Source organism: Balaenoptera borealis (assembly GCF_965194805.1).
Source record: "Balaenoptera borealis genome assembly, chromosome: 1".
NCBI lineage: Eukaryota > Metazoa > Chordata > Mammalia > Artiodactyla > Balaenopteridae > Balaenoptera > Balaenoptera borealis.
Genome location: NC_138860.1, coordinates 107387086 through 107408300, shown reverse-complemented (window position 1 = coordinate 107408300; position 21215 = coordinate 107387086). Strand labels below are relative to the sequence as shown.

The 21215-nt window shown below is 37.7% G+C and overlaps 1 pseudogene across 1 annotated transcript in view; it reads right to left on the bottom strand.

The window, feature by feature from the left end:
• Positions 1–334: 334 nt before the first annotated feature.
• Positions 335–21215, bottom strand: part of LOC309625950 (CBY1-interacting BAR domain-containing protein 1 pseudogene) — a 45453-nt pseudogene continuing 24572 nt past the window's right edge. The window contains exon 1 of the transcript in view: positions 335–21215. This exon is cut by the window's right edge and continues 24572 nt beyond it. The product of the transcript in view is annotated as a CBY1-interacting BAR domain-containing protein 1 pseudogene (transcript).

Genomic DNA, 21215 nt, shown 5'->3' with positions numbered 1-21215 from the left:
TGGCACAGCAAAGGAAACCATAAACAACATGAAAAGACAACACTCAGAATGGTAGAAAATACTTGCAAACGAAGCAACTGACAAAGGATTAATCTCCAAAATATACAAGCAGCTCATGCAGCTCAATATCAAAAAAACAAACAGCCCAATCCAAAAATGGGCAGAAGATCTAAATAGACATTTCCCCAAAGAAGACATACAGATGGCAAGAGGCACATGAAAAGTTGCTCAACATCACTAATTATTAGAGAAATGCAAATCAAAACTACAAAATTACCTCACACCAGTCAGCATGGCCATCATCAAAAAATCTACAAACAACAAATGCTGGAGAAGGTGTGGAGAAAAGGGAACCCTCTTGCATCGTTGGTGGGAATGTAAATTGATACAGCCACTATGGAGAACAATATGGAGGCTCCTTAAAAAACTAAAAATAGAACTACCATATGACCCAGCAATCCCACTACTGGGCATATACCCTGAGGAAACCATAATTCAAAAAGATACATGTACCACAATGTTCACTGCAGCTCTATTTACAAGAGCCAGGACATGGAAGCAACCTAAATGTCCATCGACAGATGAATGGATAAAGAAGATGTGGCACATATATACAATGGAATATTAGTCGGCCATAAAAAGGAAAGAAATTGAGTTATTTGTAATGAGGTGGGTGGACCTAGAGTCTATCATACAGAGTGAAGTAAGTCAAAAAGAGAAAAACAAATACTGTATTCTAATGCACATATACGGAATCTAAAAAAACAGTACTGATGAACCTAGTGCCAGGACAGGAATAAAGACTCAGACATAGAGAATGGACTTGAAAACACAATGGGGGAAGGGCAAGGTGGGAAAAGGTGAGAGTGTAGCATTGACATATATACACTACCAAATGTAAAATGGATACCTAGTGGGAAGCTACTATATAGCACAGGGAGATCAGCTTGATGCTTTGTGATGACCTAGAAGGGTAATATAGGGAAGGTGGGAGGGAGGCTCAAGAGGGAGGGGATATGGGGATACATGTATACATATAGCTGATTCACTTTGTTGTACAACAGAAACTAACACAACAATATCTCCAATAAAGATATTTTTAAAATGCATGTTATAGACTATTTGCAATCATGACTATATTTCTTCAGATAACAAAGACAGCTTAGCTCTAAGGAGCTTTAATACTGTTGTATCTTCAAAATCCTTTGATAAAAACATCACAGGAAAAGAAAGGATTCACAAATTTTTTTTTTAGTGCTCTCCAAGCCCCACAGCACCCAATATGAGACTATTCCCAGATTGTCTAATGGCTCCATATACAACCAGTTCAACTTTTGGTTGACTTGGTGAGTCAGTTCAGTGAAACAACCTGTCAGTTTCATATTATATAATGGTCTAACCAATTTAACTGAATTGCCAGGGAGTTTGAAACAGCAAGCAATCAACTCAGGCAAAGCAGTTAAAGTGATTTTTACCTGTAGGTATAGTCTAAGCGTTTAATATGAAGTTCTATAAGTTAGTATGTTTTATCTACACAAAAATTATGTTTTCTTTATTATAAAATATTCCTATTGTTTTGGCCTGTTCCTTCTTCTTTTTTTATTATTTAAAAATTGTTTACATGTATTTATTGAGTGTCTATAAAAAGTAAAATCTGTGCAGGGAAGAATAAAACCCAGAATGGTCTGAAATTCATAGAAAAGGTTAAAGGAAAAAATGCCTTTTCTCTATTAGCTATCTCTATTTCAGAGAAGTAGACCAGAAAGGGCAATGCTGGGAAAAGGTTGAAGTTATTGGGAGTGGGGCTGTGGGACTCCTTGACCCCCATGACATGCTTGAAAAGAACAGAGAAACTATCACATGTGAAAATATAGTAGGATAAAATCTGAACGTTTATAATGAAGACCATTTGCCAGACCTGGGTGAACTCCATTCAAGAGAATGACAGAACCTCCTCAAAGTCATGAAGATCAGAGTTGCCTCAAGCCTAGTAAATAGCAGTTGTCAAATTTTCAAAATGGTAGAAATAATATATTTTAATATATATAGAAGAGTACATTTTATTTTGATCTTTTTCAAACTAAGAATGGATTGGTATTGATTAGATGACATGTAAGCACATAGAAAAGATGGGCACTGATAAGCAGAATGAGTTCACCAAGAGCAAGTTAAGCCATATTAATAACTTAGCAGATCAGCGGAATGCCCAGAGAGCTGAGTCAAGGATAAAATTTAGGCTCATGTGCTCTATGTTCGTCATGGCATAACTCTTTTTTTTTTCTTAACATCTTTATTGGAGTATAATTGTATAATTGCTTTACAACGTTGTGTTAGTTTCTGCTGTATAACAAAGTGAATCAGCTATATGTATACATATATCCCTATATCCTCTCCCTCTTTAGCCTCCCTCCCACCCTCCCTATGCCACCCAGGTGGTCACAAATCACAGAGCTGACCTCCCTGTGCTATGCAGCTGCTCCCCACTAGCTATCTATTTTATATTTGGTAGTGTATATATGTCCATGCCACTCTCTCACTTCGTCCCAGCTTGCCATTCCCCCTCCCCATGTCTTCAAGTCCATTCTCTACATCTGAGTCTTTATTCCTGTCCTGCCCCTAGGTTCATCAGAACCTCCGTTTTTTTTTTTTAGATTCCATATATATGTGTTAGAATATGGTGTTTTCCTCTTTCTGACTTACTTCACTTTGTAAGGCAGACTCTAGTTCCATCCATCTCTACAAATAACTCAATTTCATTTCTTTTTATGGCTGAGTGATATTCCGTTGTATATATGTGCCACATCTTCTTTATCCATTCATCTGTTGATGGACACTTAGGTTGCTTCCATGTCCTGGCAATTGTAAATAGTGCTGCAATGAACATTGTGGTACATGTATCTTTTTGAATTATGGTTGTCTCAGGGTATATGTCCAGTAGTGGGATTGCTGGGTCATATGGCAGTTCTATTTTTAGTTTTTTAAGGAACCTCCATATTGTTCTCCATAGCGGCTGTATCAATTTACATTCCCACCAACAGTGCAGGAGGGTTCCCTTTTCTCCACACCCTCTCCAGAATTTATTGTCCCTAGATTTTTTAATGATGGCCATTCTGACCCGTGTGAGGTGATACCTCATTGTGGTTTTGATTTGCATTTCTCTAATGATTAGTGATGTTGAGCATCTTTTCATGTGCTTGTGAGCAATCTGTATGTCTACTTTGGAGAAATGTCTATTTAGGTCTTCCGCCATTTTTGGATTGGGTAGCTTGTTTTTTTTTTTGATATTGAGCTGCATGAGCTGCTTGTATATTTTGGAGATTAATCCTTTGTCAGTTGCTTCATTTGTAAATATTTCCTCCCATTCTGAGGGTTGTCTTTTCATCTTGTTTATGGTTTCCTTTACTGTGCCAAAGCTTTTAAGTTTCATTAGGTCCCATTTGTTTATTTTTGTTTTTATTTCCATTTCTCTAGGAGGTGAGTCAAAAAGGAACTTGCTGTGATTTATGTCATAGAGTGTTCTGCCTATGTGTTCCTCTAAGAGTTTTATAGTGTCTGGTCTTACATTTAGGTCTTTAATCCATTTTGAGTTTATTTTTGGGTATGGTGTTAGGAAGTGTTCTAGTTTCATTCTTTTACATGTAGCTGTCCAGTTTTCCCAGCACCACTTATCGAAGAGGCTGTCTTCTCTCTATTGTATATTCTTGCCTTCTTTGTCAAAGATAAGGTGACCAAGGTGCATGGGTTTATCTCTGGGCTTTCAATCCTGTTCCATTGATCTATATTTCTGTTTTTGTGCCAGTACCATACTGTCTTGATTACAGTAGCTTTGTAGTACGGTCTGAAGTCAGGGAGCCTGATTCCTCCAGCTCTGTTTTTCTCTCTCAAGGTTGCGTTGGCTATTCGGGGTCTTTGTGTTTCCATACAAATTGTGAAATTTTTTGTTCTAGTTCTGTGAAAAATGCCAGTGGTAGTTTGATAGGGATTGTATTGAATCTGTACATTGCTTTGGGTAGTATAGTCATTTTCACAATGTTGATTCTTCCAATCCAAGAACATGGTATATCTCTCCATCTGTTTGTATCATCTTTAATTTCTTTCCTCAGTGTCTTATACTTTTCTACATATAGGTCTTTTATCTCCTTAGGCAGGTTTATTCCTAAGTATTTTATTCTTTTTTGCTGCAGTGGTAAATGGGAGTGTTTTCTTAATTTCACTTTCAGATTTTTCATCATTAGTGTATAGGAATGGAAGAGATTTCTGTGCATTAATTTTGTATCCTGCTACTTTACCAAATTCATTGATTAGCTCTAGTAGTTTTCTGGTAGCGTCTTTAGGAATCTCTATGTATAAGTATCATGTCATCTGCAAACAGCGACAGCTTTACTTCTTTTCTGATTTGGATTCCTTTTATTTCTTTTTCTTCTCTGATTGCTGTGGCTAAGACTTCCAAAACTATGTTGAATAATAGAGGTGAGAGTGGGCAACCTTGTCTTCTTCCTGATCTTAGAGGAAATGGTTTCAGTTTTTCACCATTGAGAATGATGTTGGCTGTGGGTTTGTCATATATGGCCTTTATTATATTGAGGTAGTTTCCCTTTATGCCCCCTTTCTGGAGAGTTTTTTCATAAATGGGTGTTGAATTTTGTCAAAAGCTTTTTCTGCATCTATTGAGATGATCAGATGGTTTTTATCCTTCAGTTTGTTAATGTGGTGAATCACATTGATTGATTTGCGTATATTGAAGAATCCCTGCATTACTGGGATAAACCCCACTTGATCATGGTGTATGATCCTTCAAATGTGCTGTTGGATTCTGTTTGCTAGTATTTTGTTGAGGGTTTTTGCATCTATGTTCATCAATGATATTGGCCTATAGTTTCCTTTTTTTGTGACATCTTTGTCTGGTTTTGGTGTCAGGGTGATGATGGCCTCGTAGAATGAGTTTGGGAGTGTTCCTCCCTCTGCTATATTTGGGAAGACATTGAGGAGGATAGGTGTTAGCTCTTCTCTAAATGTCTGAGAGAATTCACCTGTGAAGCCATCTGGTCCTGAGCTTTTGTTTGTTGGAAGATTTTTGATCACAGTTTCAATTTCATTGCTTGTGATTGGTCTGTTCGTATTTTCTATTTCTTCCTGGTTAAGTCTTGGAAGGTTGTACTTTTCTAAGAATTTGTCCATTTCTTCCAGGTTGTCCATTTTATTGGCTTGTAGTAGTCTCTCATGATCCTATGTATTTCTGCAGTGTCAGTTGTTTCTTCTTCTTTTTCATTTCTAATTCTGTTGATTTGAGTCTTCTCCCTTTTTTTCTTGATGAGTCTGGCTAGTGGTTTATCAATTTCGTTTATCTTCTCAAAGAACCAGCTTTTAGTTTTATTGATATTTGCTACTGTTTCCTTCATCTCTTTTTCCTTTATTTCAGATCTGATCTTTATGATTTCTTTCCTTCTGCTAACTTTGGGTTTTTTTTGTTCTTCTTTCTCTAATTGCTTTAGGTGTAAGGTTAGGTTGTTTATTTGAGCTGTTTCTTGTTTCTTGAGGTAGGACTGTATTGCTCTAAACTTCCCTCTTAGAACTGCTTTTGCTGCCTCCCATAGGTTTTGGGTCGTCGTGTTTTCATTGTCATTTGTTTCTAGGTATTTTTTGATTTCCTCTTTGACTTCTTCAGCGTTCTCTTGGTTATTTAGTAGCATATTGTTTAGCCTCCATGTGTTTGTATTTTTTACAATCTTTTTCCTGTAATTGATATCTAGTCTCATAACGTTGTGGTCAGAAAAGATACTTTATACGATTTCAATTTTCTTAAATTTACCAAGGCTTGATTTGTGGCCCAAGTTATGATCTATGCTGGAGAAGGTTCCATGAGCACTTGAGAAGAAAGTGTATTCTGTTGTTTTTGGATGGAATATCCTATAAATATCAATTAAATCTAACTGGTCTATTGTGTAATTTAAACCTTGTGTTTCCTTATTTATTTTCATTTTGGGTGATCTGTCCATTGGTGAAAGTGGGGTGTTAAAGTCCCATACTATGATTTTGTTAATTGTCGATTTCCCCTTTTATGGCTGTTAATATTTGCCTTATGTATTGAGGTGCTCCTATGTTGGGTGCATAAATATTTACAATTGTTATGTCTTCTTCTTGGATTGATCCCTTGATCATTATGTAGTGCCCTTCTTTGTCTCTTGTAATAGTCTTTGTCTTAAAGTCTATTTTGTCTGATATGAGAATTGCTACTCCAGCTTTCTTTTGATTTCCATTTGCATGGAATATCTTTCTCCATCCCCTCACTTTCAGTCTGCATGTGTCCCTAGGTCTGAAATGGGTCTCTTGTAGATGGCATATATACGAGTCTAGTTTTTGTATCCATTCAGACAGTCTCTGTCTTTTGGTTGGAGCATTTAATCCATTTACGTTCGAGGTAATTATCGATATGTATGTTCCTATTAGCATTTTCTTAATTGTTTTGGGTTTGTTATTGTAGGTCTTTTCCTTCTCTTGTGTTTGCTGCCAAGAGAAGTTCCTTTAGCATTTGTTGTAAAGCTGGTTTGGTGGTGCTGAATTCTCTTAGCTTTTGCTTGCCTGTAAAGGTCTTAATTTCTCCATCAAATCTGAATGAGATCCTTGCCGGGTAGAGTAATCTTGGTTGTAGGTTTTTCCTTTTCACCACTTTAAATATGTCCTGCCGCTCCCTTCTGGCTTGCAGAGTTTATGCTGAAAGGTCAGCTGTTAACCTTGTGGGGTTTCCCTTGTATGTTATTTGTTGCTTTTCCCTTGCTGCTTTTAATATTTTTCCTTTGAACTTACTTTTTGATAGTTTGATTAGTATGTGTCTAGGCATGTTTCTCCTTGGATTTATCCTGTATAGGACTCTCAGCACTTCCTGGACTTGATTATTTCCTTTCCCACGTTAAGGAAGTTTTCAACTATAATCTCTTCTAATATTTTCTCAGACCCTGTCTTTTTCTCTTCTTCTGCTGGGACCCCCATAATTCGAATGTTGGTGCATTTAATGTTGTCCCACAGGTTTCTGAGACTGTCCTCAATTCTTTCATTCTTTTTTCTTTATTCTGCTCTGTGGTAATTATTTCCACTATTTTATCTTCCAGGTCACTTATCCATTCTCCTGCCTCAGTTATCCTGCTATTGATTCCTTCTAGAGTAATTTTTAATTTCATTTATTGTGTTGTTCATCATTGTTTGTTTGGTCTTTAGTTCTTCTAGGTCCCTGTTAAAGATTTCTTGTATATTCCTCATTCTATTTCCGAGATTGTGGATCACCTTTACTATCATTACTCTGAATTCTTTTTCAGGTAGCCTGCCTATTTCCTTTTCATTTGTTTGGTCTGGTGGGTTTTTACCTTGCTCCTTCATCTGCTGCATATTTCTCTGTCTTCCCATTTTCCTTAACTTACTGTGTTTGGGGTCTCCTTTCACAGGCTGCACGTTCGTATTTCCCATTATTTCTGGTGTCTGCTCCCAGTGGGTAAGCTTGATTCATTGGCTTGTGTAAACTCCCTGGTGTCGGGGACTGGTGCCTGTGTTCTGGTGGGTTGGTCTGTATCTTGTCCTTCTGGTGGGAGGGCTGCATCTGGTGGTGTGTTTTGGAATGTCTGTGAACTTAGTATGACTTTTAGCTGCCTCTCTGCTAATGGGTGGGTTTGTTTTCCTGTCTTGCTAGTTGTTTGTCATGGAGTGTCCAGCACTGGAGCTTGCTGGCCGTTGGGTGGAGCTGGGTCTTAGTGTTTAGACGAAGATCTCCGGGAGAGCTTTCGCTGCTTGATATTACATGGGGCTGGGAGGTCTCTGGTGGTCCAATGTCCTGGACTTGGTCCTCCCACCTCAGAGGCTCAGGCCCAACACCTGGCTGGAGCAACAGGACCTTGCCAGCCACAGGGCTCAGAAGAAAAGGAAGAAAGAAAACAAACAAACAAACAAACAAACAGACCCTAGGACAAATGGGAAAAGCAAACCTAAACAGACAAAATCACACAAAGAAGCATATACATAGACACTCACAAAAAGGGAAAAAGGAAAAAAAAACAAAAGAAAGAGAGCAGCCAAACCAATAAACAAATCCACCAATGATAATAAGCACTAAAAACTAAACTAAGATAAACATAAGACCAGAAACAAATTAGATGCAGAAAGCAAATCCCAAGTTGCTTTCTCTACAGTTGGTTCCAAAGTCCACCCCCTCAATTTTGGGAACATGCATTGTCTATTCAGGTATTCTTCAGATGCGGGGTTTATCAAGTTGATTGTGGGGATTTAATCTGCTGCTCCTGAGGCTGCACAGAGAAATCTCCCTGTCTCTTCATTTTCGCACAGCTCCTGGGGTTTAGCTTTGGTTTTGGTCCTGCCTCTGTGTGTAGGCCACCCTCAGAGGTCTGTTCCCTGCCCAGACAGGAGTAGGTTAAAGCAGCAGCTGATTAGGGCTCTCTTGCTCACTCAGGCCGGGGGCAGGGAGGGGTACGGTAGTCATAACTGGAATGCGGGGCGAGCCTGCAGCAGCAGAGACCAGTGTAACATTGCAACAGCCTGAGGCATGCCATGTGTTCTCACGGGGAAGTTGTCCCTGGATCATGGGACCCTGGCAGTGGCGTGCTGCACAGGCTCTCGGGGGGAGTCTGGGTAGTGACCTGTGCTTGCACACAGGATTCTTGGTGGCTGCAGCAGCAGCTTTAGTGGTTTTGCCTGTCTCTGATGTCAGAGCTGTTAGCTGCAGCTTGTGCCCTTCTCTGGATCTCACTTAGGTGGTGCTCTGCCTTCTGTGGGCAGACGGAGAAGGAATCCCCTCTCCTCGTGCACCCTGAAACAATGGTCTCTTGCCTCTTAGCCAGGTCCAGTCTTTTTCCCGGACTCCCTCCCAGCTAGCTGTGGCACACTAGCCCCCTTCAGGCTTTCTTCACACAGCCAACCCCAGTCCTCTCCCTCGGGTCTGACCTCCGAAGCCCAACCTCAGCTCCCAGCCCCCACCAGCCTCGGCAGGTGAGCCGACAAGCGTCTCAGGTTGGTGAGTGCTTATTGGTAATGATCCTCTGTGCAGGAATCTCTCTGCTTTGCCCTCTGCACCCCTCTTGCTGCGCTCTCCTCCGTGGCTCTGAAGCTTCCCCCTTGCCCACTGCCTGTCCCCACCAGTGAAGGGGCTTCCTAGTGTGTGGAAACCTTTCCTCCTTCACGGCTCCCTCCCACTGGTGCAGGTCCCGTCCCTATTCTTTTGTCTCTGTTTTTTCTTTTTTCTTTTGCCCTATCCAGGTACATGGGGATTTTCTTGCCTTTTGGGAAGTCTGAGGTCTTCTGCCAGTGTTCAGTAAGTGTTCTGTAGGATTTGTTCCACATGTAGAGGTATTTTTGATGTATTTGTGGAGAGGTAGGTGATCTCCACATCTTACTCCTCTGCCATCTTGAAGGCCTCCCCCTGTTTATTCTTCTAAAATAATGTTTACATGGACACATCCTGAATTTTATTTATTTATTTATTGGTCAGCATAAATTTCCTTTAATAATTTCTCCATTTCCAGTAGGATTTCATTTTGAGGTTTAACGTATGAATCCAGTGTAAAGTTTTACAGTTTTAGTAAATCTGGATTTCAAGTCGTTTGAGATGAAAATGGAAATGCAAAGTTTACTTAAGAAATTTAATTTTCTTCTTCTGTAACATCTAAGTCGTCATCTTCTTCATCATCCTCTTCTGCTTGTTGATCCTTTCTTAGTCAACAAGTAGTTACCTGTCCTGCTCCAGATAAACACTTAGCTGACAGTGATCTCTGAAGAGGTGACTTTGAATTTGCTCTGATGATATCTAAATGACATAAATAATCTGGTGGATACAGAGAATTTTGGAAAACCTCTAAATCTTCTTCATCAATCTGTTGTATATTTTGGTAGGCAGCAGTATAGAACTCTAAAGCTTTGCTGTGAAATAACATTTCAATAATGATAAATTCTGAAAATATAGTCTTTATATCCATTATTTTCTGCTTTTCAAAATTGTCAATAGGTTCCTCCAGATGACGAGTTGTGCAGGTAGCATCCCTTGTAGCTCTTTGTAATTCAGTTTCTGCCTGTGAAATAACATGTCAGTCAGATGGGTTTCTCTGACATATTCTTTCTGAGTTAACTGTTGAAAAGCTTCTTGATTCCTTGCTGTTAATGTTACTTTGAGGTCATCTCATTTCATTTTTACAATGGTTCCATAAGCTTTCAAATGTTCAACTACTTTTGCTTCAAGTCTTTCAACGTCTGCTTGTCGATAATCCTGAAGTTTGGCAAACTCGTCAGCAAAGTTTTTCAGGCCCTGCTTTAAATTTGGGCTCTCTGTAGAGGCATACACATTGATTTCATTCACCAGGAGCTCTGCTTTGTATCCCAGTCTGGCAGTTTTCTGCACATAAGCAGCAAAGATTTAGCACAACTCTCCAAAATACTTCTCCACATTTGTGACAGCATCTTACAACTGAGCATCCTGGTTCTCCAAGCTGCACCTCGACATCTTGCCTCACACACAGCCAGAGACCGCGGGCTGGGGCCCAAAGACAGGGGCTCCGAGTCACCCAGGCCCATCCTGGATTTTAAAAAGAAATAAATGTAAAATAAGTAATTTCTAGATTTACCTTTACAGTCTAGTGAAAAGGGCTTTAACTTGGCAGTGCAAAACAAAATTAATGCACAGCACATTAACAAATATCACTACTCAAGAATAGTACGAAAAATATTAATTTTAAACAGCAATTTTTAAAAAGATAAAGTATAAGATATTTACTGAAAGCAATACCCATTAAACAACAAAAACAGTTCCGGTCAAAGAAATCTTTTTTTTTTTTTTTTTTTTTATGGGTTATTTCACAGAGGAATAGTTGAGACTCCATGATTGTATGTGATTGTATGAACATTGTGGGTGCTTATTCAGTGCTCAGAATGCTGAGACTTACCAGTTGTTTAGGATCAGAATGAATACACTTAGGAATATCCATTCCCAACTAAGATGGAGTAGCTGGGAACAGAATTATCACTGAACCTGAAAAATAAAAAACGCAGATGGACAAAATATATGGAATAAGGGTTATCAAGGCACTAGCTAGCATCAGTGAATGTAGGACAGTGATGCCCGAAAGATGGGGAGAAATGTTGTGTGCCTTATGAATTTTCCTAGATTTCTGTGTTGAGAGGATTTCCAGGCCATAGAGTATGGAGGCAGAACTGAGGCAGAGTCTGGCCAACACCCTGAGTTGAAGAGACAAAGCTGAGAGTTTGAGGACAAAAAGCTGCCTGGAGTTTACCACCCTAAAGTGATGCAGAGGAGAGAGCTGCGCAGAGAGAGAACACAAAGATCTGAGCCAGTCCCTTTATTTCTCTAGCAGAGTGCTAATGAGTGAACGGGAGTGAGGAAACTACCCAAGGCCAGGGAAAGAACCCACCGAACAGGTTAAAGGTGACAGTGCATGGCAGCCTCTCTTCTCTCCAGCCAGACTGGAAAACTTCATGATTCGTAGGGCATCAGGTGGAGCTCACTGAAGTGTCTTCATCAATCATAGGAAATAATTGGTCTAAAACACTTCTCCAGTCTTGCCTAACAATTCTTAAAAGCAAGAACAAACAGTATCCAAGTAAATTAACTGTGACCCAGAACAAAGCTCAAGAATATTTATGACAATACAAAAATATCCAGCATCTAGAAAAGTGAAGTTTGCAATGCTGGAATTCAATAAAAAATGATTAAACAGACAAAGTAATAGAAAAATATGACTCATAATGAGAGGAAAAAATCAATCAAAAGCCAGAGCTGACATAGACGTTAGAATTAGCAAATAAAAACATTAAAATAGTTATCATAACCCTATTCTTTATGTTCAAAATTTAAGTATAGACATGGAAGACATAAAAAAAGACAAAAATTGCATTTCTATAAATGTAAACTAAAATGTTTGACTTGAGTAATACACTAAATGGGATTTGTGAAAATTTAACACTCCAGATGTAAAAATTAGTAAGCATGAAGACTTGGAAATAGACATTATTAAGATGATACACAGAAATAAAGGAGAATATTTTTTAAATGAATAGAGAATCAGTGAGATATGGAACAATTTCAAGTGTCTAATATGCTTGTAATCAGAGTGCTCACAGAAAGAGACTGGAAAAAATATTTGAAAAAGTAAAGACTGAAAAAATTCCAAATTTGATGAAATCTATGAATCCACAGATCAACAATATCAATGAATCCCAAGTACAAGAAACAAGAAGAAAACTACATTTCACATAATGATCCAATTGTTGAAAACTAATGGTAAAGAGAAAAAATGTTAAATCATGCATATGATGAAGAACTTATATCCAGAATATAGAAAAACCTCCCAAAACTCAATAAAAAGAGAACTCATTTTTTTAAAAAAATGGGCAAAAGATTTGAATAGACACAAACAGATATGCTATTGTGGCAAATAAGCAAATGAAACAATACACAGCACGACTTGTCATTAAAGAAATGCAAATTAAAACTGCAATGAGATACCACCACGCATCTATTAGGATGGCTAAATTTTAAAAGACAGAGCATCCCAAGTGCTGACAATTCCCGGGATGTAGAGTAACTGGAACCCTCACATAATGCTGAAGAGAATAGTACAGCTATCAACACTTTGGGAAAGAGTTTGGCAGTTTCTTAAAAAGTTACACATACCCCTACCATGTGATCTAGACAGTCCACTCCTAGGTGGAGGGAAATAAAAGTCTATGTCCATGCAAAGACTTGTAGAGGACTCTTCAAAAAAAACTTCATGTTTAATTGCCAAAATCTCTAAACAAATCAAAAAAGTGAATTGATAAACTTGTACTTTATACATGTTTCTAATATAATTTTACATACATAGTATTTTTATATAATAAATATTTATACAATAAAATTAACATAATTTTATACATGTATGCAATATAATTATTCTATACACAAATTTATATAATGGAATTCTGTTCGGCAATAAAAATGAATGAACTGTTGATATATTCTACAGCATGAATTAATCTCCAACTAATTATGTTGAGTGAATGAAGCAAGTAAAAATAGAGTACTCAATATAATTCTATATATATCAAATTCTAGGAAGTGCAAACAAATCCAGAGTGACAGATTAGTCTATAATCTATAGTGACAAACTAATCTGGGGACAGGGTATGTGGGTGGAGTGAGGAGAGGTAGGAGAGAGGATTTATAAAAAGTTAAGGAAATCTTTGGGAATGATGGACATGTTCATTACTTTGATTGTATTAATGGTTTCATGGGTGTATACATATGTCAAAACTCATCAAACTGTGTATTTAAAATAGGTGGTGTTTGTCATTTACTAATATTACATCAATAAAGAAGTTAAAAAATAAGTACATTTAGGAATGCGTAGCTTTTTCTATCCCTCACTATCCCTGTTAACACTCTTAACTTGGAGTGCGCTGTCTTGGAAGGTAAACTGTGCAGTATAACAGTGGCAAAATAAAAGATATGTATTTTCCTTTGACATTACTATTATCTTATTCTGTGATACAAATTATTGACTAAATATCTTTCTGTATACATTTTAGTCATTTTGGAAACACTCTTCTGTGGAATGTTTCTGTTGGGGCTGCTGTTTTGCCAATAACTAGATATGTTACTGGCATAACATATCTGGCCCCTCCTGGTCTCAGCCCTGGAAGCCAAAGGAAGAAATCCTCCTCTGTGATGACTCACCAATCAGATTTCACTGTGCAACTAACTGTTCAGTACTGGAATCATTTATTTCATGCTACTCACCAGAGAAATTATTCTTTGGGAAGTTTAAAACTTTTTGTGGAAACATTTTCCTCATTAAAAAAGCAATTTGTATTTCTTATAGAAAATTCTACAAAATACCCCCCGAAATTTTAAGTATACTATATAGTTACAACTGCTATTAATATTTGGCATAATTTACCTGTATATTTTATAAAAAATCATATTTATATGTTATGATAACACTACATAAAGTCATGTATCTTGGTTTTTTCACTTGATATTAAATGACAGTTTTTATACTAAACATTTTAATGGCTGTCATAAATTCAATCATTTAGACATACCATGATTTATCACCCATCTCCTGTGTTTAGACTTTCATGTAGTCTTAAATGGTTTACTACTATAGATAACATTGCAGCATTCACATTTTGCATAAAACTGTTTTCTTGGAGAATCTTCTCTGAAATGGAATTCTCTTCTTAAGCATACCCATAACCTAAAAATTCCTCTTTCTGGTTCAAGAATCCATTATTATCTACTGAGCACTTACTATGCAAGATACTATGTAGTAGAGGATAAGAACCTGAATGCAGCCTTAAGTCCTACAGAAGCTAAACGAAGAAGAAATGACCATAGGAGTTTCAGAGTAATAGGCTCAAATTTGAATTTGAAAGCTCTTAAACAGTATTTTAAAAATACCGAATATGGTATTGGGAGAAAAATGGGTGGAGTGGAGTATGCTATATGTATTCTTCTGCAGGAATTCTTCAGTCCTCTGGGTTTGGGTGTTTCCCCAGCAGTCCTCCATAACATCAGTGTAATGTGAACCACATGTTCATATGCTAAATAAGAACCATCTCTTGGTATGGCTGGGGTAGAAATGGCTAAATGTCTTCCTTGCTGATTTTAATGTTCATAGAGATGAAACCAAGATGACAATTTGAGTTCCTTAATGTTAGTATGCAAAGAAAGTCTCCACATATATTTTAAAAAATTAGAGAATGTCATAAAATAAAAATGGTGTATTTTTCTTTCTTCAATGTGTATAGAAATTTTCTTCCACAAAGTTCAGATTTTCTTATAAAAACATTTTATGGGAAAAACGTGCTGTTGGAAATATTTGCGAAATCATTAGTGGCGTTGGGTAGGCAAGTATGAACCGTATAGTAAAAGATAATAAAAGAGAGCAAAAGAGTGGTCAGAGACAAATTAAAACCCTGATTGAACAAACACAGTATTGGTAAAAATGTTATATTGATATCAATGAAAAGACAAAATGTACATTGAGGGCAATTTGGTTCACTATGGTGAAACGTTTGAAAATGCTTAAAAATGGATTATTCACTTTGAAAAACTCAGAGAATTTGGATAACAATAGACTTTGTGAATAATGTACGATTATTCAGAGAAGAAAATTATGGAGCTAAGAAAAAATACCGGAACCCATTCCAGACTGGAGTGAAGGCCTGGAATTATCTGGATGGAGAGACATAAGACCACTTTGTCGTCAGTATTCAGAATGCAGCAGGAAACTGCCAAGGGGTCGTTGCTACCATTAGTCTTTTAAAAGCAGCTGTGAATAGGATAGAAAATGACTCATAAATACAGACACTGGTTCTGCCACTGCCTCCCCTACGAACGCTAACAGACATTCTCAATCAATTGCGGACTTTTTCCCATTAGACTTAACAGGAGTTCAGTATCCTTCTTAGTGTAATACCATGGGTGTGCACTACCCACAGATGGACTTTAAAGATATTTAACATGACTTCCAAATCCGAGATATATTGATGTTTCAGTTTTCTCATCACCTGCTTATTTGATAGAACTCTTGTGTAGGGTACATAAGATGGTTCATGTTAAAGTACATTGTTAATAAAATGCTGGAACTTGTTAATGCAGAGATGACAGACAGGATGATTATTTGTTTATGGTTATAAAAATGTGGCTAATGCACTAACAAGCTAAATTCCTTTACCTACAACCTAGAAGTCCTTACTGTATGCTGACTTTTGTTAGAGTCATGTTAACGCTATTGCATGTGTGCTTTCCATTAGACTGTGTGCTTCCCGAGGGCAGAGCATGTGTCTTTCATCTTTGTATTTCTGGGACTTGGTGTAATATCAAGAACATAGAATATACTCAATACTTGTTGAACTGAAATTAGAATAAAAAGCTGGATAACTCACTATTTTTAAACTCACAATTCACTTTTATTACAATCCTAGATGAGGCCGGCAGTTCAGAATTTTACCTTCCATCTGCATTAGGCATTTTCCAGTCCCTGTGAATTTGGATTTCATATAGTTTAGTCTGGGTGTTTCCGTCCAATTCTGTCGTGATATTTATAAACCAACACATATGATATTCTTCTACATTGTGTAATAATGTGCCTTCCTTTTGCTGGAAATGGTTCCCAAAAGGAAAGTATTATTCCAACCACAAATATGTTTACTTTTTGAGATTCAAGGACCTGAAATAGTGATAGAATCTTTGACTTTATCTCTGTTTGGTCTTGCTACCATCCGCCAACTGATTTTGAGATTCCAAAGGAAAATCTTTTCATATGTGCCCTCTTGAGCATCGTATACTTTAATTCCTAAGAATTTAGGATTCAACTTGCTCTGCTCCGAGGTGGTGTGTTTTAGTTTATAGAAATATTGAGACAGGAATGCCTTGGCAAATTTGTTTTGGAAGGAGAGATGAATATTTCAAGCTCATAGTCATACTGCCTTGGGAGCAATTTGTAATCTGGATCCCACAGCAGTTGCTGGGTGAACCTGTGGGGTCATTTTCCTCTGGCTAAGCCAGTAGGGGGTTCCCAATGCCTATCTCTACAGTAAGATGCTCTCTGCATTTTTATTACTTGCTGTAACCTTAACAACTATGTTTGGAAATGCATGATTTTTAAAAAATCCCCTGATAACTTACGTATTTTGTATTGACTTGAAATCATGCTCATTCACAGGTTCTGTATTTGAGAGGAAACAAAAAGGATTTGGATAGATTCTTAAAATATTTTTCAAGAGAGGGAGCTAAAAGGAGAAGCTTTATTTATTTATTTTTTTACTGTCCTAAGAGATGGCTTTTGGGTTGATGCCATAAAATCCAGTGTGTGTGTGTGTGTGTGTGTGTGTGTGTGTGTGTGTGTGTGTGTATGAGCACAAGCGACGTGTCCCTGAGTGCTAGCATAAGATCCATCCATTTTACCTGCCTCTCCCTCATAGCATTGTGCTACTTCAACACTTGACTCTAAATCTCAAAGCTGTGAGGCCCTGTGATAGCATAAAGCTATCAGCTAGGGGAAAGCAGAGACGCCACATTTTAAGGGAGAGAATTTTCTAAAAGTAGACAAACAGGGAGGGGCAGATGGTTGGTGGCAAATTTTCTGCACCACTATGCACCTCAGAGCAAAACAGTGTTTTGCACATAGTAGGTTCTAGCAAATATTTATCAGTCTGATATTATATTCTATATTCTTTGAGGAATTCTTTGGGTCTGTTTAATAATTATTTTGGGGAAAACATGAAACCATGTTAGCAATATGTGATTTGCATATTATAAATATACCGGCCTCTGAAAACACTTGCTGCTTTTGTTTTCATAAAACTTGCTTTAGGAAGAAAAAAAAACCTGTTTTCAAAGTTTGTCCCTGATACTGATGTTCTCATTTTTCGAGTTTCTGACTTCAATCTGAGAGGAGGTGTTGAGACCTTTGGGCCACACTGTTCTTATCCCTGACACACTTGATCCCCAAAGTTGGTTTCTCATTTTTAAAATGCATATTACATCATCTGTCTGTGTGAATAATGGCACAAGAATGAACTCATGGTTAAAAATTACTTGCAATTTGGAAAGGTTGGTTTCTATAGCTTTTAAGTGCACAATATCGAGTTGATGTACATAATGAGTCATTTTTTTTTTTTTTTTTCATTCAACAGCAAGGTGTTTCCTTCACTGAGCTTTGAATGGGTCTTATGAAGAGGATTTTCAAGTGGCACCTGGGAGAGCAAGGCAGTCATTAGTGACTTTACAAGAGCTTCTTTGGATATATGTTACCCTATCACCAACTTTGCTGGTGATTTAAATTCAGCACTATATTGGCTCTGATAATGTTAACCAACAAAATGGATAGCACATATTCTGACATCTTATCTAGGGGATCTCAGCTGTTCCCTTGCAGAAATAAGTTTGGAAGAGGGCTGCAATGCAACCTTAATTACAGGGCAGATGGATCAGCTACAAATGGATGTTTCGCTGCTAGATGTTCTGTTCCAGAGAAGGATGCAATCAGTTCAAGCTGTTTTTGACTGATGTTTCAGATTGTGGTCTTGTAAACAGGTCTGAAAATAGCCACTTTTTAAAGACTGCAAATTCCTGTATTTAGGGTATGGCTTAAAAATGAACCCTAAAAAGAATAAGGGTTGGAGGATGGAGTAGCTTTCAGTTTTGAATTGCTAGCTGGATGGCTGTAGCCTCCTTAAAAGAGGAGGAAGCAGGTCATTAGAGGGGATGCATCTAAATGCTGTGTGTCAGAAATGAAAGGAAAATGGAGTTTCCTTGGTGCCGGGGAACTGTGTAATTAGCTGGGATAACAAGCATTGATATTTATTGTAGTGGAATGCAAGGAAGAAGCTGAAAAACAAAACTCCTGGTGTCTCTGCTCCACATCTGCTGAACTAATTTGGGGGTAATTTTATCATTTTAATCTGCATGATGCTCTTCCCCAGTTGCTAAAGTACCCTGTTGTACACCAGATGTCAGACATTTAATGAGGCCTCTGAGGCCAGGATGGGTTGGATTGCAGGTGTTTAATGCTTGCCAGGTCTTTAGATAAACCCACAAGCTGGTGTTTCCTGGTTAGCATTGATTCACAATACTTAGATCCTTTTGTAAATGTTAATGGCCATTCTAGCCACTAGGAGGAGCTGGAGGCTACTCCATCCACTCTGCTCAGTATCACCCAAGATGGGTGCAAATGTAAAAGGCTTCAGGTGCTAGGGTACTAAGGAGTTAGTATTATGAAAATGGAATTAAAACTCCCAGCCTACAGAGGTATGGCTTGAAGTACAGTAAACTGACTAAGAGGGTACAGGTCCTAGAGTCTAGGATTTAAGTCCTGGCAAAACACTGAATTTCTCTGTCTCAAGTTTCCTCAACTTTAGTATAAGGATAATATTAATATCTATCTCTTAGATTTGTTGTGAGCAAAAAATAAAATAATCCAGATAAAGCATTTAGCTTAATGGCTGGTACAGCCTTAACGCTGCTCCATAAATGTTATTTAGTTTTGATATTATTATCTGATCTCTTGGGTATTCACTTTATCTTGGGAATCCTCTTCTGTGGAACTTGGCTTCCAGCTAAGGTAGATGATGACTTAGGTCATTAGTTCCCCTTTTAGAAGTGGTTTATCTGGATGTTTGGAGCACTAGGTCTAGAGTCATACAGACTTGGGTCAGAGTCCTGGTTCTGACACTTAAAAAATCTGTGACAGTGGGAAGTTTATTTAACTTTGTTAAACCTCAGTGTAATGATCTTTATTTTTTCCAGCTTTAATGAGATACAATTGACATATAAAACTGCATACATTTAAGGTGTACAACATGAAAATTCAATACACAAATATATTGTGACATGATTACTACAACAGAGTTAGTTAACCTTTTCATCACCTCAGATAATTACCTTTTTTCCTTTTGTGGTGAGAACACAAGATTTACTGTCTTAGCGATTTTCAAGTATATAATACAGAGTTGTTAACTGTAGTTACCATGCTGTACATTAGGTCCCCAAAACTTATTCATCTTATACATGAAAGTTCGTACCCAACATCTCCCTCATTTCTCCCACTTGCCAGCCCCTGGCAACCACCATTCAGCATCTCACTGGTCATAGGAGATTTTTTTTAACTGGACAAGTGAGTCTTCTCATTCCCACTGAACTCACATTCTACCTACTTTCGACTTTGATTCTGATGATAAGTTTACCTCAGTCATTTTAAGATTATAGACTCTGGGTTCAAAGTTTGTGGTCTTCAATCTCTTAGTCTTAGATGGCTTGTTCTTTTAGCTAGATATTCCTGGATTTGAAGACCAGCTGGATGTGATATTTTGAGAAAGAATCTCTTTTAGCATTAGTTTCCTCAACCTTAAAATGGGAATTAAAATTATCTAATTTTTGACATTACATTTTAAAATGAGCTCATGCAAATAAAGCACAGTGCCTTGCCTGGCCCATGTTATAGGCTGTCAGTAAACAAGGTAGACTGCTGCAGGAGGTGAGGGAGTATTGAGGCAGAAGGAGTCATACAATCCAACTGTAGCTTGGCTCTATGACCTAGAGCTTACCTTATCAGAGGATAGGTTCCAAACTTTCACTCATATTTAACCCTTTCTCTTCCTTCTTTTGGCATAAACTCTTTTTTCTTTGTCCACTCTTATTTCTCCCGTTCTATGCCCCTAGACCCAACGCCAAATCAACCAGGCATTAAGTATGCAAATATAAGTTGGTGCCTTTTGTATTGTCCACTGATGCTTTGGTATTTTTTACTGCTGATGGGGAAGAGTCAACAATGGCTAAATTCATTGCTCAGATTCTGGAGAAAGTCAAGCATGAGGATACTGTCAGGCTAGGAAGGTAAGCTGTGGACCCAAGGTCTGATGGTCAAGGCCAAGCAGAAAGCAGAAAGATGTATAGGGACTCTAACACAACTATAGTACATTGAAGATGCAGTGCCATTTAATTCAGTTTTCTGCACACAACCCCTTTCATAGCTGCCTTCTTTCGTAGTTTGACTTCTGCCAAATTGCACCTTGGAGTAAAAATTAAAACAAAACAAAACCTTCCTTGCCACCACTGATGGGTCTCTGTTGCAGATTTTTTCAACAGGTGACAGCTACTCTGAGAACAGACAATTGACAGCTGCCTGAAGTCAGCAGTTAGGGCTGAAATTGAGAAATACATGTTATATTGCTGCTTAGTGAGAATTTGAAAATTTCCCCCTGAACTTTAAACCCTTTAATATACCTTCCATAGTGTTTTCTGAATTAGAAAATTGCAAGAGAAACTAAAAGTGAGAAAGAACTACTGAGAAGGTGAAAATATTTTTGCTGACATAAAAGACAGGAAAAACCCCCAGAACTTTCAATGATATTTTGAACAGGACTTGGTAACATATCCTTATAAGTTATTTTTATATTGGTGCATGTAAACTATGAGGGATGAAAACCTACAGAAGAAAAGGTGATTCCAAATTAAGTTAGAATATTACATTACTTTGAGTACATGTGATTGAATTGTCTTAAATATAATTAAAGAAGTATAAAAAGGCACTTTTCTCTTTCTTCAATAAGTAATTACTGGGCAGATATTTTTGAAATACTGGTTTAGATGTATATGAAACTGTTAGCTAGTCTAACTTATCCATATGTCTAGGTGTGGCCCTGGCAGGGAGTTCAAGTTATTC